The sequence below is a fragment of the Rhamphochromis sp. 'chilingali' genome (genome assembly GCF_963969265.1).
Source record: "Rhamphochromis sp. 'chilingali' genome assembly, chromosome: 20".
NCBI classification, from domain to species: domain Eukaryota; kingdom Metazoa; phylum Chordata; class Actinopteri; order Cichliformes; family Cichlidae; genus Rhamphochromis; species Rhamphochromis sp. 'chilingali'.
Window position 1 is genome coordinate 23,436,986 of NC_137947.1, and position 11,672 is coordinate 23,448,657.

Sequence of the window (11,672 nt, forward strand, 5' to 3'; positions counted from 1 at the left end):
GAAAATAACAGGATATAAAGGTTAAGACCAGGAAACCTCTCACCTGTTTTGGTTTCTGCTCTGACATTTACAACGATTTTTAAACCACCTGTTGCTTGAGAGCAAAACAATAACAAAGTTATGAAATCAATAAATATAAATGGGGTGACGCACTGACACTGAAAGAATTGAAATACTGATAGTATGCCTTTTAATTTTCCCACACCGTAGCCAGGTTTGATTTACAATATTCGCCATAAAACATTGGTGTGCGCGGCCACTAGTGTGTATGCACATGTGTTTCTATCCCTTTAGAGACATGATAATTGTTTGTTGTGATATTGTAATGAAACCCTCAGGCCCTCTTGAGCTAATCAGCCTCTCTCTCTCTCTTTGCAGATAGATCAGTTGTCAAGGCCGTGGGCAGGACAGCGCGGTGAAGCACAGCGTCTGCCTTTTGGCCTTCGGCTTGCGTGGCACACATTTCCTGCCATTCTTGCCTAACACATCAGCATGCAGTCTGCTTATCAATCAGTCAGTCAGCTCCTTCATTCCAACCCCCAGCTGCTGTTTCTTGTCGCGCTGGAGGTGATGATACATGCGCAACATTTTAGGGCAATGCAGCTCAACTTTGCTGCCAACAGTTATACCGATGATATCTGAAGGGATTTAAAAAATGATGTGCATGTCGGTTGGAGTAAAAATTGCAACTTGGAATGTACATTAACTCTAGTTAACACTTTTTTAATATACACCTCTGTGTGGTATTTTGGTGTAAAGAAAAACCAAAACAATTATGAATCGAAGCAATAAATGATTATTTATTTTTTAATTCAAACAAACAGCTTCGGTTTTTCATGTTGTGACAGAAAAAAAGCCAGAAAATGGGTAAAAAAGTTGAACACAAATTATTAAATATTGACAATAAGAGTTACAGTGTTTCTAATATAACAAATTAAAAATTGAGTTTCACATTATATATTTGTTTGAAGGCCATTTTGATCTTTCTTTTCTTTCTTCCTATCAGTACCAGAGTATACAAAACAAATGGAATTTTCTTTTTTTTCCATTAAAAAAAAGAAAATTCCATGAAAAACGTCCATCCACCCATTCTCTTCCGCTTATCCTTATCAGGGTCTCGTTATAGGTTATAAGTTATACGCTGTTGTTCATATCTATGCACAAACTAACCTTTTGTTATTTTCAGGAAATGACTGCTTGTCCAGGATGCTGGAGGCATCCCTCGCAAATTTTACATATTTAGTACATTTGTTTTTGCTTCTGCATTTGTTTGCATGCAACAGTTTTTTATAGAGTATAATGGAGACATTCAGTTTTATATGTCTGCCACAGACTACGTGCCTGATCTTGAACAGACAAACAAAAATGAAACTGTGACAACACAACGACAATAAGAGATAAAACTCTTAAAACACCTTTTACATGTTTAATGCAATCAGAGTATATAAATGTACATATGTAAATAATATACTAGAATGAACATGAAGTCTGGATGGAAAACCTTTAACATTTGATCTTCATGGAATGGCAGAGGGGCCTTGTTGACTACCACCGTGATCAACTGGATGAATGGATGTTAACTCAATTGAACAGAACAAAGCCTAACCAATCAGTGAACACTAATCCTGAGCTAATGTTCTGCTGCCATGCTGGCTACAGTAGCACTCAATACTGACACTGCTTTTATATTATTGTTATTGATTAATTAATTGTGAAATATCATAATTTAGCACTGATTTGACATCAACTAAGGGGAAATATTGCAGTGGTTGTCTTTTTTCTGATTCTGTTGAGTGAGGTTTTCTGATCAGTCTAGCTTATTACTGTGCAGAACTATATAGCCTTTTCTGCAGAGTTATTGTTTAATTTTGTGTGAATTTAGAACTTTAAAATTATATGACCTTGCCAGCAGTAATAAGTGTTCACCACTTGTCCTTGATATCAAGCTGATGTGTCATAATAAATGTCTCAATATTTTATACATTTTGTCTGCTTCCTGAATACAAGCCTGGTCATGTAATACTCCAAACCGAGACAATGGTAATGGCAATATGGGCACCGGTGAAAGGAAATGTTTTGAGTTGAATGATCCAGACTCAGAAAAGATGTGTGCATTAGCACTGAAGATCATATATAGGCTGGGGTTAGTAGATAGAGTATTTTACTGTAAATACTACTAATTTAAACTTTGTTCATTGGTACATATGTTATACCAACATTCAGCTCAAAATAAATGAATTTTATTGGAAATGGACCAATTTTTTTAAGTCTAATTACAGCTGCAACCATATGGATCACCATAGGCTTTAACATTTGAGTGTGTGAGTGTGTGAATGTGTGTGTGAATGGGTGGATGACTGGATATGTAAAGTGCTTTGGGGTCCTTAGGGACTAGTAAAGCGCTATATAAATACAGGCCATTTACCATTACCATTTATATGGACAAAATTACTTGGTCACACCTTTGAATTATCTAGGTGTTTTCAGTTCAATTCCATTGCCACATTTGCATAAAGTAAAAGCCACACAGTCTGCTTTAACAAACATTTGTAAAAGAATGGATGATACTCAAAAAGGATGCCACTGGTACACCAACTACGTTTGTATAATCTTTTCCCTTCTAGATATTTCATGATGAACTGTAAGTGGTATTATTGGAAAGTGGAAGCATTTAGGAACCACAGGAACTCACAAAGTGACAGACCATGTGATGTTTTACAGTGTGGGACTTCGTGACATGGGTTTCCATGGTAGAGCAGTTCTTGTAGATGTCATGTGTAGGTTGCCCTGTGCTTTTGTTCACAAACTCTGTTTTTTTGTTGTTGTTTTTTTTACAAAATTTAACCAGATTAAACTTTGACGCCTTTGATGACTGTTTACAATATTTTCTTACATATATTAGAAAAATAAATATTTATTTCATTAAACATGAGCCTGCTGTTGTTGGCTGAAGGTTTAAAACTTCCCTTTATAATTAAATAAAAATTTTTAGACACTATTTTGGAGGTAAAAGCAAACATTTTAGCACCCATGTTGAAGATGAACTCGTACACTCTTAGTTCAGTGTGTTAGCTTATTTGATAGTCGATTCAATATTTTTTAATCAACTACTAAACACCATAGCCCCACAGCTGAGGTTGAAGAGTCATTAGTTTTGCAGGTGTTTAGTCATAAATCAAATGTTGACCTGAGGGTACTGCTAAAAGTATTGCAGTTTATCTTCTGGTAATAATGACTGTCTCTAGAAAACTTTTGTCATTAGTTTGAACACTTAGTTATAACCCTCCTGAAAGGAATCCAAGCATGTTTTAATGCTCTCTCTGTGTTTGTCAGGAGTGAGCCATGTCTGCAGTTTCAGCTCAAGTCACTGCACGAAAAAAGCAAAAGTTGTAAAGAAGAGAACAGAGTAAAACATTATCATGTTAAAACAGCACAAAAGAATAACAGAAACAAAAGAAGAAATAAGATAAAGACTGATTTCATGATAATAATCTTACTGGGGTGACTCACCTGCTCTCGGCTGTAAATTTTGGCAATCTTTTTTCGTGAAGTGGTCATGGATTAATTCCTCCAGCCAGTTAAGCATTCTTAAGCCGATGCCGATTTCATCTCATTTTTCTGCAACTTATTATACACATTTATCCATTTGTTCTCATCTCTGAAAATAGAAGGCTGCAGATGACTCAAGGCTTTCACGCTGTGCTGCCACATGTCTACTCCACGGATGACAGTTCCTGACATGTACATCTGAGAATCTAAGATTTGATCCTTTGCTCTCTGAAGATTCGTGAACCTTGGAAGAATTCTATCTGCCGCATTCCTGATCGGGGCTTCGGCTACATGCTAGATAGGGCGTAAACAGCAATTTGTTATAAAGATATACCAAGTATGTCTTCAGGAAGAACCAGCAGGCTTAGAGCTGCAATAGTATGGAGGTCAGAAAGTTTGGTTTGTTGTTGTTTAATTCCAAAACAATTGTTTATTTTTGGGACTACTGTGTGTAATATGATTTTAATCTAAGAGTCTCATGAATTATCTATTTTCTTGCAGTATTTACATTACATTAATCTGTCCTTTAAAACTGTTTATTATGTAAATTCTTATGTATTTTGTGATTTTAAATAAGGTGTTTAGGTGCATTTTTTATTGTTTCACATATTTTAGTATATATGACACTGAAATTTCTTTTTGACATCAATTTCTATAAATCAAATGGAAACATTTTTTAATTCTAGAGGTTTTAGTGCTTTCAGTATGACATAAATCACAAATTGTCAAATGTAGTAAGATCATTCCCTGTTCAGATCAGTAAACCTGCCTATATAAAATTCATAAACATTCAGTTATTGTATTCTAGATATTGAAATTAATCGAATTTAAAATTTCCAGTTGATTTTTACTTAGTAATTGTTAACCCTTTAAAAAATTATGACATATGACAGCCATTACTCTCATATTGTACAATATAAAAAAAAATTAGAAGCTATTTTTGTAAAGAATGAACTAAGCTGTAAAAGTGAAATTACATTTCAGATGTGCTTAACAAAGGAGATCATTTTTACTGTTTGGTGGTGATACAAACACTCATAGTTCTGCCATTTTGTACCACATGGATCTTTGAAGGGAGCATGCATCTTTACAGAACTGTATTTAGCAAAAAATAATAATTCCTAAATAAGATCAAGTAGTAAAATAATTAATATTCATTAATCACAACACTTAAAAGATACACTCTAGTTAGTGTAAAGCTCAAATTCTCTGAGCTCATTGTAGTGCAAGATAATTTAAACTATAACATAAAACAAACAGAATGATGTGTATGGTATCATAATGATATCAAATGCAAGTGAGCAAGACATCAATATTTCTAATATGGTTCAGCTATATGAAAATTAGACTAGAAAGACAGAAAAGCGGAAAGAAGGTTGTGTGAGGACTATCCTGGAGCCTTTAGAGTTATTTAATGAGCAAAGGGTGTTGGCCACACTGTTGACCAAAATAGACAACACCTTGCTTTCCTCGTCATGACGTACTGCTCAAACAGCAGAGGGTTTTCAGCAGCAGGCTCCTTCAAAACTATTGTAATAAGGACCCATATAGGAAATCACTCAGTTAAAGTATTGAATCACTCCCCTCTGCACGGGGAGAGGACACTTATCCTCCTTATTTGGACACTCTACTTTATTACACAGTAGTTATATATATATATATATATATATATATATATATATATATATATATATATATATATATATATATATATATATATATATATATATATATATATATATATAACTACTGCTATATATATACTATATATATATATATATATATATATATATAGATAGATAGATAGATAGATAGATAGATAGATAGATAGATAGATAGATAGATAGATAGATAGATAGATAGATAGATATAGATATATAAAAAGCAGACCTACATTTCAAAAGTTCTGATTTTTTTCAACTTTTACACCTTTCGTGTGCGTTAGTTGTTCACAGGTTGTAGTGAAAGTAGAGCAGTCTGCAGTGACCATGAGAGGCATGTAATGTGTTTAAATAGAGCAAAGTAGTGTTTGGAGAATTGGTAATTACTTACATCCCTCTCTGACCATTGGGACACTGTCCAGATCACCTTCTGCCACATCGATCCACACATACGCAAAACATGTGCAAGCTATGATGAAATGTAGTTAGACACTTGCTACACAAACACCCAGTCAGTTCAATTGTCAATGGTTACAATGCTTATCAGACATAACCAGCATAATAGTACTTCAGTAGCAGTCATTAATGGTACAATATGTCATGTAAGTTAGTTAGATTTCTTTAACTCTTCCTGGTTGGCCTTCTCTGCAAGGTCAAATCACCCAAGACATTCCTATTGCCCTCTACAGGACAAAACCTGAAACTCCTCCCACCAAAAACTACTACAGTAATTTTTCTGGAAACAACAAAAAAATTATTCTTTATCAACAAGGTTTAAAATGGTTCTTTACCTAAATACTTGCATAAGGTTTAGAGTATTTAAGCACCCACATTCACATAATCCATATACAGCAATATAATCATGACCGCATAAAACAAAACAAGGTAATATTTGTCTGCAAACCCAGACACGTAGTTTCATTAGCTATAGCTATTAGCTATACAGAGAGTCATCTACTGCAAGTTGGTTGCACTAGAAAAGCATCAAAGTTCAGTGACATAGTCAGTTGCAGGTCAAGTGCAAACGTAGCCGAAGAGCTAGCTGCTAACAAGTTCATGCAAAACTTGCACATGCAAGTGAATAATACCTCTAATCTGTTAATTTCCCTGCACGGGTTTGCAGTTATGAACATTAATGTTTTCAAGCCTTTAGTTGACTCTATAGCTGTTTTGCACCACCGTTTGAAAACGATGTGCAACATTTCTTGTATTTACTGAAAGAAAAGCATCACTGTGTATGACTACTATCATATGTTGAAATAAATAAACACTGTCTCCAAACGGATTTTGCTGAGATAAAACATTATTATCAAAATAGAAGTTTTATTATTTTATGATGACTCTATTAATCAAATAACAAATTCAGAAAAGAAGTATTAAAGGAATTTGCAAATATTAGCAAACAGAAAAAAGTATCTGTTACTTATGATGAAATGTATGCAAAAACGTAAACATAAGCAATATGAATTGCTTAAGGTATTGCTGTTGCAGTCATATGCGGTTTAATATTTTGCTTGTGGGCACCTAAACAAGAGGTGGGGATCAAACCACCAACATTCTGATTAGTAAACAACCAGCTCTACGTCCTGAACTACAGACACCCCAAGACCGAAGTTAAATATGCGTGTGTGCATGTGCTTATCTGTAAGTGTTTGTGTTTTGGGTAAGGAGGTCACAGGTGGCGCCAAACTCGCCTCCGGATTGAGTGTTTAACTTGAATTTCCACTCTCGCTTTTAACAGTTCTGGCACTAAGTGCAAGGGAGACATCAAGATGTGACCACAATACCACATTCTGCGTAAGTGGACCTTTTTCACACTCATAATATTGACTCTGATAATGTTTTCATCACTGCATGGCAACACCAGATCAGATGAACTGCACTCTGCGCAGACCAAATACACGGCAGCTCCTGCATGATTGAAGGACAGAACGATTTGTGTTGCTTTTACCTTTTTACCCCTGAATCAATAAAAGACACTCTTTCACCTTTTCCTGAGTTGAGAAGCACGTGTGTGCTGTTCGCTCATCAAGACGCACCCACTTGCTTTGCTCTTAGAGGCCAATCGTTTTGAGTGTTTCAAGGAAATGGACATGAAAATATACAGAATTGGCTGTAATTATATGTGAAGGTTTATTTAAGTTTGAGGGAAGCGTGAAGAAAAAAGACAGGCAGACAGAAATCCAAATGAGAGTCTTGTATGCCTCTTGAGCAGAGTGGGTTAAGCCTCTGTGAGTGTGTGTACTTATCCATGTATGTGTGTCTGTATTTCACATTGTGACTTGATGATGTTGTCTGGGCCAATCTAGCAGAGTGAATGGTTTGAATTTACGAGCCCGCGACAGTCAAATTGTCCTAATCACTAAGTAAATAGATACTTCCCCAAACTATCAGGGCACACACACTGACAAAACTGCTTACAAGGACAAGGTTGGAGAGTGAAAAAAAGGAGAAAACTTTCACTGTTAATTGTTGTTTTCCTTCTTATTCCAACTTAAAAACACTTGGTGTAATTATTCATAAGTGCCACTTTGATTCGGGCAAATTTGTTTGAAAGAAGCTTAAGGTGTTTTGGTTGAGTTATTCTCTTACAGAGCTTGGGTTATTCACGAAGGGTCTTTTGCTTGCAGCGTTTTTCGTTAAATTGAAGCTGAGAGCCGGGGTTTGGATAGAATTACACACCTTGTGCCCCTTTCTGAATGACTTGCCTCTAATCTAACCCAATCTGGCTTTCTACAAACCTTATGGTGCTATATTTCTTTACATGTGTTGGGTCTTAAGATAGGATAACAACTGATGAAGATAATCCACTAAAATGAATTAGATTTGTAAAAAAAAATGCTTTTAGCTTAAGTGAATCCACTGCCTCTTGTAAACATTTAATTAAAGTTTACAGTGGATAATGCCATGAAACTTAAGACTATCTTGATTTAAAAGCACAAACAAATGTGCACAGATAACACAGGAAATTTGCTGTAATAAGCATCTGCAACGAGGTAATTACATCAAATTAAAATTGCTGCGCAAATGCAAATAGAGAATCATAGAATTCAACAGCCGATGAAACGTTCAGGTCAACCTGTTAGAGTTTCTAAGATATTTCATGTTTTTAAATTAAAATATCTAAAGATGACTACAGACGATATGCTGTCAAACATACACCACTGTGTACTGCCTCTGCATTTATTGCACCTAAACTAAAAACACGTTCAATTTCTGCAGACAGCACAGGTAAAAGTGTGTTAAACATTCACAAAAACGTAACAACAGAAATGCTTTTAATGGTGTTGTAACTGGAAATCAAGGCATGCACCACTCTACTTGTGGTTCACCAGTGATTTGAACATTAGAGTGTAGCTCAGGCCAAGTAAGCAATCCTGCACTAGAGTATAGAGTGTCTGTCATGCCTGGTTTACACTGGACCCATGTCTGGAACAGGAGCGGTGAGGATACTGTGACATACCAGGGACTGAAACTCTCAAGTGGCTCATGTCTCACACTGTGGTGAGGGAAAATAAAAAGAATAAATAAATTTAAAAACACGACTGAATTTATATGACACAGCTCAGATGTCTGGTTGCTTTCTCGTTTGAAAATTTTAAAATTAAATTTAGCAACTCTAGGTATACATTTTTTTCTCTATACTTTACATGATGAGAAAAAAAATAATTACATGGGGAAATACGAGCTGGAAGACAGTTACATAAACTATTTAGCTGCACTGAGGGTTGATATACAGTATAACTTAAATGAAACAATAGCCAGGTCAACTTAAGACAACAAGGAAATTAAAAAATGAATGTACATTTTTTTTACTTCTACATTTTTCAAAATTACCAAAAAAAACCCCAAAACAAAACACATCAGCACAAGTTCGTCTAGACATTTACGTATCACATGTCCACATAATGTGGCTTATAGGAGCTCCCAGCCTTCTTAACCTACCTACACAGCAGCCGTTAGCTTTACAGTCTAACATTAAGGGCCACAGCAAATGCCAGAGCTGGTGTTTAACCTGTAAACTGGAAATGAGGCAGCTCAGTGTATGCGTGTAATAGTAGGAATGATACTAATCGCTTTTTAGCAGTTTGTAACAGACACAGTTTTTACTGCACGTGTGTACACACGTGTACAAAAGTGTCTGGCTATGTTTGAGAGTGTGTGTTTACGGGCTAATTAGGATTGCAGTTACACCATAATTAGTTTTGTGGCATTCCCACAGCACGGAATATCATGTTACATCATATGCATAATTAGGCAAAATAAACATTCAGTGCTGTAGTTGGTTGCTATGACTCTTTCATCACCTTCCTGTTTTTTTCCTCTTTTTCGACTCCCTCCCCTCTCCTTTTGTTTCTCTTGTTTTGTCTATCAGACATGCTGACATGCAAACACACCAAAACGCAATGTGAGAAGTTGTGCCTGTAACACACATATTCAACCTGTAACACATCTAGACACACACAGACATTTTTAAAGGGTGTCTGTAAACGTGTGAAGACAGAGTTTCTATAAAGATCTAAAAGATTTAAAAGAGACATCAATTAGATGTTTGAGGCAGAGAAAATAAAAGAAGTTTTAAAGCCGCTTTCACACACCCACACACACACACACACATACACACACACACACAGTGGCACTTTGGGGTACTTTCCTGCACCGTCAGTTGAATTTTGTTGTGTATGTGTTGGGTTATGCATGTGCAGTAGTTGCTAGAGGTGGACAAAATGAAAATGATCCAAATATGAATAGTGTCAATACCAATTCTAGCATTGGTTTCAGATCAATACTAGGGCGATAAGATTAATACTTTGCTTCTATCCTCTAAGTTTAGCATGTAGCCACTGAATTGTGTTAAATAAATTATTTTAATTATTTTTTGGAAATAAAAAAATATACATCAAACATGTACTATGAAAACCTTTTTGTATTTAAGTATCAGCATCTGTATTTGTAATACAGATAATACTCATAATAATCAGCAATACTGGTCCTGTATTAACTTGTTATTGGATCGATACCAAAATTTGCAATATCGCAGAGCAGAGCACTAGTGGCTGCGTGAATACAAACCCTCCCACTTCAACATTTCACACTTTCACATCTCTTTCAGGAAGATTTGAATTTTGCAGAAAATGCACCTCTAAGTTTTGTGGTGCATTGGCAGCAAGACTGCAGTTCCATCTGTGACCACTTGAGGCTGGCTCAAAAAGCAAACCAATGTCGTAGTAGACTTTGGCTCATAGTGTGCATTCATACAAATCACTGAACACTGCAAACCTTTCCATCAAACTAAAGTTTGAGTGTGACTTCTCTGCCTCCTTCTTGATTGCCATAAAGTGCAACAAAGTGTCTCTTCTCCCTCCCTTTAGTTAAACGGCTCTTACATTGAACTGTCACTGACTTTCATTAAACTCTTGATAACAATGTTACGTTACCAAAGCTGTGCAGTGTCTGATCCACCTACAGTATCCAGAAAAGTCAGTGAGTCAACTTTGTGTGAACAAAAAGCTCAAACCTGAAACACATGAATTAAACACCCATTAATTCTGGTTTACAAATGTTGGTTATAAATCCAGTTAAAAATACAACCATAAAAATAAACCATTTGCCTTTCTTTTTCTCTCAGCTGTTCCTGAATAAATCCATAGGCTTTTTTTTATATACTTTGGTGCTCCAGAGCAGACACATGATGTCAATACCACTATTTATTATGTTTATTTTGTTCTTTCTCCATACTGGAAATGTCAGGCTCAGTCTTTGCTCTGTGGCTTTTGGCTGGACCTTAGAAGAAATGACAGCAAGGCAGCAAGGAGTCTATTTTTCCTATGTGTGTGTGTGTGTGTGTGTGTGTGTGTGTGTGTGTGTGTGTGTGTGTGTGTGTGTGTGTGTGTGTGTGTGTGTGTGTGTGTGTGTGTGTGTGTCTCCATGTATGTTTGTGTGTGTGCATGTTACTGACAGATTTTTCTTTACACTTCATGCTGACATTGACATTAGCCATTTAGACCTCTGTGTATTTGTGTTGCTCCAAAATCACAGGCGATGCTCAATTTGCTCCAGCCGACATGAATTTGTTTGTCTATCTACAAATATGTGTGGATGGTGGATGTGTCTGTGTGTTTCCCTCCATATTTACAAATCTCTCTAATGAGAAATAATTGAGGTGCAGCACTGAATTAAATTAGCTACAGTCAATTTATTTTTCTGGGAAACATGTCCATATTTTAAAACCAGCTATTGCTTAACAAATAAAATGAAATTTCTGAACAAGTAAAATGTAAGCCTCTACTGTCCACTTCTTAGAGTTGTGTTTACAAGATTAATTTTAAAATGGTTGTGACCTGGGGGTGTTTATAAGGCAGCTTTAGCTTGTGAATGTCTCAGCGGTCAGTGAATCATTCTGGCTAGAGAGAGAGAAATTACTTCCAGAGAGAAGTGGGGGAACTAGAATGAAAGCAGCAG

At 35.9% G+C, this 11,672-nt stretch overlaps 1 long non-coding RNA gene across 2 annotated transcripts in view; it reads left to right on the forward strand.

Annotated features, from left to right (window-relative positions):
• LOC308387999 overlaps positions 1–4,337 on the forward strand; it is a 44,678-nt gene extending 40,341 nt beyond the window's left edge. For both annotated transcript variants that reach the window (XR_013970024.1, XR_013970025.1), the window contains one exon: positions 379–4,337. This is a non-coding gene — a long non-coding RNA (uncharacterized lncRNA). The remainder of the gene's footprint in view (positions 1–378) is intronic.
• The last annotated feature ends 7,335 nt before the right edge of the window (positions 4,338–11,672 follow it).